The following is an 8,153-nucleotide window of genomic DNA, read 5'->3' as shown; positions in this document are numbered from 1 at the left end:
TTTTCTTTAAGCAGGGTGTAATAAGGAGGTCAACAAGCAGTAAAATCCCAGAGGTTGCACCTCCTACCCGGCCCAGATCTGTCAACCCAAAAAACCATCAAACGAAGTAGTATAGGGCAAGAGCTACGTCGTTTTGATGCTGCCCATCCAGGTAATTCAAGACAATCAAACGATGCCGTATTGGCATTTTTCATCTGGACCGTTGATCAAATAGATCAAACGGTCCAGTTCAGTTCTTTCATTAAACCAAACGACGCTGTATGATTGTATTTAATCGGGACCGTTCATTATTTTTGACCTGACGGTTCCCAGACCTTCCCCATGACCTGACCCACTCCCGTCTGAGACCGATCCACTCCCCCAACCTAAACCAAACGACACCGTTTAGTTAAATGAATTGATCCAGGCCGTAGATCTTACCTAATCCAACGGTCAAGATCAGACCACCCCTCCCCTATATAAACTGAATTCATACCCCAGCCCCCTAACCAAACACCCCCCTCATCTTCCTGTTCATCATCGTCTCTGAGACGACACCCCTCCAAACCCTAGCCGCCCTAGTTCCCTCTCACCTGAAACCCGGGGGCAACGACGCCAACGGCCACCACCTTAACACCCCTAAATTACCTCGACCTCCTCTTTCCAACCATCACCATAACTCCCCTCGAATCAGGCCCCAACTCTTCGAATATTAAATCGAAGGTTGGCCTGAAAACCCAACCATCTCCAATGATCACCAAACTAACACCTAGTGACCTTCCATCCACCTCCAACACAAATCCTCAAACCGTTTGGCTCGAATCATCTCAGAGCTTCTCGAATCTTCATTTGAAGATTCGAGCCAAACATGAACTTACCCAGATCCATCCCAAATTCATACCAAATGACCCCCAGGTCTCCCTCACCCCTAAACCACCATTGGTTCCCTTCGAATCTGCCCAAAAATGTTCGAACCCTAAATCCGAAGAAAAACGGAACTCTAAAATTCCAAATCATGGAATCTGTCCAAATTAAATGAAAGATTGGGGTCTAATAGACCTTAATCGAGGTATTCTCAATTGAGAATACTTTGATTAAAGTCTGTTCGACCTCAAAGTATCCGAATCTTAGTTCAAGCCTGGGTCCGTATAAGTTCTGAAGGTTTGAGGTATTTTTTTTCCCTTATTCTGTATTTAGGATTTTGTTTATCTGTGTATTTGTTTAGTTTAGTTTTATTAATTTTCCATGCTTTTTAAATTCATCTTCTCATCCCCAGTGACCTTTTGTTTGGTCGATTTCTCTTTTGTGATTAAGTTGTACATGTTATAAACTACGTAGTCGATTTGATTAATGTCGTCGAATATTTAGCTTCATAAATCCCCTGTGTTGAACAAAACCATGAATTACCCTATTGGTATGATTGATTCTGTTTGTATTGCCAATTGTGTATATGTAATCGATTAATTAGGTGTCGATGTTCAGTTTGTTTGTATAAGTTTGAATCGTTTTTGGCATTCTGTTTGGTTTTAGTTTTGATTGTTAATTGTCCGATTAGTTAAAATTCTGTTTGATTGTAAATATTGTTCTGAATCATGGAAATCTTTGTATTTAATGTATTTTCTGCATTAAAACCTTAGGAACTGGTTGTAGCTGTTAAGCAGATTAGTTTAGATAATTGTTAAAGTTTGGGCAGATTGGTTTAGGGCAGTAATATTAAGGGATTTTCAGGGGTGAGTTGGGAATAAAACAGTTAGGATGATACTTTATTGTTAGTGCTTTGTCAATGGGGTATTAATTAATGACTAATGGGGAACAAAGGGATTTGGGGTTGCTGATAAATAGAAAAGTTGGCCTTAGTGGGATTAAAAGTTGAAAGAAATCAGATTTTAATGGAAAATCTGTTTTTCAAATGAAAGAGGGGGGTCGGGCAGTAAAAAAGGAGGGAGTCAATTTGTATAAAAGGGTCGTTAGGAACAGAAAAGAAAAGAGAGAAAAAAGAGGGAGAGATAAATAGAAAGAAGAGGACAGATTCTGGAGAAGAGACGGAGGCAGAGCTTAAGAAAATTTATTAGGAGAAAGAGATTTAAAACCCAAAAGATTCTGAAAATTGAGGGCTAGGACAGACACAGATATACACACACAGGAAGAACAATTCTGCTGTTCTACTGAAGTTTTACTGACTGAAAATTGTTTTAAACTTCTGAAATAATTTTAACTCACCTGAGGGAGAAAGGTTTAGAATTGGTCTTCAAATCTGGTTTAAAGTTTTGCGAGATATCGTTTGACTGGGGTTGTTTGTTGCTGCTGGTGATAGCTGTTGTTATTCTTATTGATCTTACCTCCTTTTGACTTTCATTTCCAGGTATATGTTTTAGACTTATATCATACAAAGTTTTGATACTGCAAGGAAATGAAATCCGGAATTTCAAATATGTCCTCTACCCATGTAAATCTATTAGTTTAAGTTTCAGTTTCTTTAGTTAGCTAATGTAGTCTTATATTTGACATGGGAGCTATTAGCCAACTGGCCTCTATTGAAGTTAGTATAAGCTCTGCAATAATTTTATTTATTTCTGAAGCTCAGTGGTAATATTTATCTTCGAATTGTCGAGATGGGGAACTTGGTAGAAAGTTGACCATTAATTAAATTTTGTGTTTAAACCTTGTTAGCTAAGTGCAGGATAGTATGGAAATATCAAGAAACCACACTAGTATATTTCTTCAAGCATCAGATTTTTGTTTAATTCTAGTTGATGTAAGTGTTCTTGTTTGTATGTAATATGGTATGATAACAGGTATGGGGATAACCATAAGTGAGAGGTAAATTGATATAATCCGTTACGCTTAAGGTATTGGAGCATTCCGAAAGATTCAAATGTGTATTTGCGCCATATGTAGTATAAATTTGTCTATTAAATTATTTTATAAATCAGTTTTCTTTCTTAATGATAAATGGCCTATTTTACTTTAGGAGTGCAATTAGCCCATTTCTTATAAAAAATAATATAAAAATAATGTCAACATCATTACAAGGTATAGATTTAGTATTTATAAATAGTTTGCATAAGTCTAAATAATAATTGGTTTGGTTTTGTCCGTCTAAAACTCTATCGTCATAAGCGAATTAACAGAATAATTAGGACTTTGGACTAAAATGGTTGTGCACAAGAGGATGAGACTTATGAATACTGATTTCGGTATTTTAAGTAAAAGATATACAAAGTGGAGTTTGCTCCAAGTAGAGTAATGGTTTTTATGAAACAAATGGTTTGCTTATCAGCTAATTTTCTCCTAACTTTACACGTAAACCATTTGGCAAGCTTTAAAACACATACACTTGGTCCCAAGCATAGGAAGGGAATAAACAACTTGTGAATGGTTATCAAGCTCTAAGGCACCTAAGTGAATTACGGATACTGTGTGCACGGTAAGGTTGTAATTTTAGTTTCAAATTAATCTTTTTATTATCTCATTAATGTTTCTAGATGAATAGTTTCGAGGCATGTCGTTCACACATTTAAATCCTATAACCTATGGCCAACACTTAATAAATCTTGATTCTCTGGAAGTCAAGGCACACCATTCAGTAAATTTCCACGACTTTCATATTTAATATAGACATACATATAACAAACATTTGTAGAAAATCTATAGGACCATTTAAAATATTATAAGTATAGTTGTGGACACGTTCGCGTGACATGATTACATTTCTAAAGACAACTCGGAGCATGCGTTCGCGCAACTCCAAGCAGCTCTTCTTAGTAAAAAGGGGTTTTTTGGAGGTTATTAAATTAATTTATCTCATATAGTCCGAGGGGCGCAGCTCACCATTTAATCATACAAGAATGACAAATGTTTGTAGTTTTGTTTTAAGCACGCGCAACTTCGGCCAAATTCATTTTTTTTAAAAAAAAATGTTATTAACCTCATTGTGTACACGTACACGTGACATGATTCTTGACATAAAAAAAACGAATATACGTACACGTGATTCGTTTCAAGACAATTCTATAATTACAAACAGTCTAGCTAAAAGCGGTAAGCAAAGTTAAAACTATGCAATAAGTTTAAAAAATATGTAGTAAGTCAGATAATTAGGCCAAGTATAAATTGTTAAGCGACCGTGCTAGAACCACGGAATTCGGGAGTGCCTAACACCTTCTCCCGGATTAATAGAATTCCTTACTCGAATTTTTGGTTCGCAGAATGTTAAACAGAGTCATATTTTCCTCGATTCGGGATTAAAACCGGTGACTTGGGACACCATAAATCTCCCAAGTGGTGACTCTGAGATAAGTAAAGAATCCCGTTTCGATTGTCCTTTGATTGGAAAAACTCTCTTTACATATGCCCTTCTCCGGGATATTGTGTAATAAGGAGGTGTGACACTTATAAAAAAGCTTGAGAGAAAGAATACTAATTTTGCTATTAGTATTTCTTTATGATTTACAATAGAATGAAAGCCTCTATTTAATTTATACTAGAGTTATGGGGTGTTTGACCAACCAATTATGCCCCATTGATTACAAATATTAATGCTACAATAAAAGGTAATAGAGGACAATAAAGACTACTAAAGACGGGAAGAATTTTCGGGTCTTCTATAACGTTTCTAGCCACAAGTGAGTATCTAATGTGAGCGTGGTTGAATCTCTGTTGATTGACATGTGCTGCTTCCAAATTCATTCATCTTCGGAGATCGGTTTGCATCCTATACATTGACATCACTTAAAAATAATACAGAAAATTTTAAAATTACCAGAGTCATAGATCTAAACCCATTTATAATCCAAATAATGAAACTACGCTTTGGAGTAAGGGAATGAGAAGGTAGGGTGTGTAATCAGACTTGACTGAAGAAAGACATGAGATCCGAACTGCATTTAGGTTGTGGCCTAAGCTTGAGTTGCTTGAGAGACGTCACTTCACATGGTCTTCCTCCGTTTGTCCCCTTCATGTCTTAAATCAATCAAGAGCTTGGATAATCATGCCAAACGACTATGTGTATACACTCCTTATGTCCTAATTCACGAGGCACACTTTCTTTTCTCAGTCTGTCCTAAAGATAGAGAACATGAGCTGCACTTTGCTCACTCTTAACTATGGAAGGGATTGGCATACATTATGTTCTAGGATTAACAAAACTATCCTCCTAAAATTAAGTCTTTCTCTTGTTCTCTGAAACTTCTTTGACTATTGAGTATTTAACCGAACATCTGAAATAATGCAAATATCTTGAGCCCAAGATACAAAGAAAAAGTGAGAGAAGAAGAATATAAGAAGCAAGCATTTTCTCCTTTCAATCCATAGAATTGATATTAGTTTCATTCTTCATTATGTTTGAAGTCAAGCTAGACATATATGCTTCACCCTTCTCCATATTGTCTATACCTAAGGCGCTAATTTTGCTCTGAATATTTTGCGATTGGGATATAAGCAACAAGCAATTGTAGGATTGAACAAAACGCTAGAAGAAGAAAGGTAGAGGTAGAGGAAGAAGGAAGCAATCAAGGAAATCGAGAAATTGTGAAAGGAAAGAAACGAAAATATAAGAGAGAGCAGATTTCTCCAATATTCTCCATATGTTGCGTTCCAGAAGGATCGTGAAACAGCTTAAAAGTTGCAAGCTTACATCAATCTTCTAGCTAGAGGTATGAGGGTTTTGTTACAACGAATACCTAGAGACTAGACTCGGACTAAAGTGCTAGTGCAAAACGTGGGTTACTTTTTAAATATAGCTACTTCAAATTCTTCTAACTATTGCCAATTGTAACATTCCACTCCCCCATAAGCACCTTGCGTTCGAGGTTGGGAATTTGGCAATCACTTTAAACCAGACAATTAAATTGTTCCATGAAGATGCATAAGACCCAGAGAAGTCGTAGCTTAAAAATCACAAATAAACGAAGTAACACAATCATGTCGTTGGCTACATCTATTATCGTCGTTAAAACTTGCCCCACTGTCAAGTTAATTGCTCTTAACACAGACCAGGTATACAAGCCTGTCCTAATGGTGGCAAAATGGATAACAAAAGCAGTTATCCATCCATATTATCCACTAAAAAATATGTTGGATAATGAGTTTTTTAAAAATGGGTTAAAAATGGATAACCAATAGATTTAACTTTTATATTTGTAAAGACTCCAATTAGAGGTTCCTCAAGTTTGGGACTAAGAATTCTCCAAAAAGTGATCATATTCAAGAAGTCTTGAATAATATGGATAACCATATTATTTGGGAATTTTTACATTCCTATGCCATATAAGAAACTATATTACCCTCAATGTTTAAGGTTTGATATAATTACATTTAGTATACTTAATTACCAATTCTATACCATAAAGTGTTTTAACTGTACATTAATTGTACCTTATATCACTCCTAAATTAATGGTACCGTATATTCCTCCATATTCCCCCCCTCCCACGTTTCTCTCTCCTAAACCCACAACCTCACCCACGTATCACGACACACACACGATTCAAGCCATTACCCCCTCTGCTAAAACCAGAAAAACAAAGGTAACCATCTACCATTAACATCCAAAATCAAGGTTTTTCTTCTACAAAACCAGTCAAAATTGAAGTCAAATCTTCAAAGTTCATACACACATTTACCTTCAACTTCAAATTTTCTCAATGAAAAAGAACAAAGCTTCAAAACACAGCCCTAAAAAAATCTAGAATCTGATGTACCTTCTTTCAATTTGGGTGTATTATCACCACATTCACCCAAAAAGCAAGAAAAATCTGCACATGCAGTTGTAGTTATGAAGCATAGTGTTTCTTCGCGTCAAATTAGGGCTGAAGCTAGAACTAAACAAAAACATAATTTCGATGTTGGGGAATCTTCGAGGCCAATCAAACAAGCGGATAGGAAACAAAAAGCGATATTGTCTGATGATGATTTTGTAGAAGATGTGCCTATCAGTAAACCTGGAAAGAAAGCTAAGGTGGCTCCCAGTTCAAAAACTCCCAAAAAAAAAAGAAAAATTCAAAAATCCCCTAGTGTTAAAACTCCTAAAAATGTTTGAAAACACTCATTGGTGAAGGTAAGAATTTAGAAATTTCTTCACTACTTATTTCGTCTGTTTTAGTTGTTAAAAATCCCCATAATCTGTGTTTTTTTTATTTGTAGATTTTTGTAGAAATATTTTATATAAATTGCAAATGTATCTATATTTTTAAGCACTGAAATTATGTGATATTATTTGTCTTAATTTTGAAGATTAATTGTAGATTTGTTGATCTGTTTAAAATTGTTGTTATATTGTATATTTTTGAAGTTATTTTGTAGAAAAATACAAATGTATCAGTGCTTTTTAATTACTGTATTAATGTTAGATTACATTTGTTGAATTTTGCAGAATGGACATTTTTTTGCATCCCATAATGTTGATTATGGGGTGCTTAGATTCCAGACATTATGTGACCCTAGCATTCCTAGCCAAATTAAAGCACTTTTGTCTCCAAATGGTTTGAAGCTGTTCAAGAAGACATGCTTTGGTTATTTATTGTTATTTCCCAATTTATGCATGCAAAATCAAGCTATTTATCTTATTATGAAGTATGAATTGAAATCATCTGATGCTTCCTTTTTTTCAGCTGAGTTAAAAGGTGAGAGGTTAAATTTTGGATTGAGAGAGTTTGCAGTGATAACTGGTCTTAGATGTCATACTGAGGTGACAGACTTTGGTTACACTCCTAGTTATGTCAGTAAGATAATGAGCAGTTACTTTCCAAACAAGGTAAAAGTTGAGAAGACATACCTAAAACAAATAGTAACCAACAAAAGCTAGGTTAATGATAAGGATGCAGTAAAGTTATGTATTCTATATCTCATAGAATTCTTCATTTGTCCTTCAGAGAGAGACCATATTGGGTTGGTAGATCATTTTAGGTTTTATTTGGTGGAATCTGGTAAGTACGAGTCATTTTCATGGGGTATTCAGTCTTACAGACAGTTGATTGAATCATTTAGGCATAGGCTAAATCCTTTTGTTCATTCTTATCTCATTCGAGGATTCTCCCTAGCCATGCAAGTATGGTTGTATGAGTGTTGCTCCTCCGTCAACATTGATATAGCTACAAAGATTTCTAATTCAATCCCTCACATACTAAGGGTCAGATTTGGTTAGATGCAATTGAAGACAAAATGATCAAGCCTGA

This window comes from Nicotiana sylvestris, chromosome 10, assembly GCF_000393655.2.
Source record: "Nicotiana sylvestris chromosome 10, ASM39365v2, whole genome shotgun sequence".
NCBI classification, from domain to species: Eukaryota; Viridiplantae; Streptophyta; class Magnoliopsida; order Solanales; family Solanaceae; genus Nicotiana; species Nicotiana sylvestris.
Note: the sequence above shows the minus strand (reverse complement) of the source record.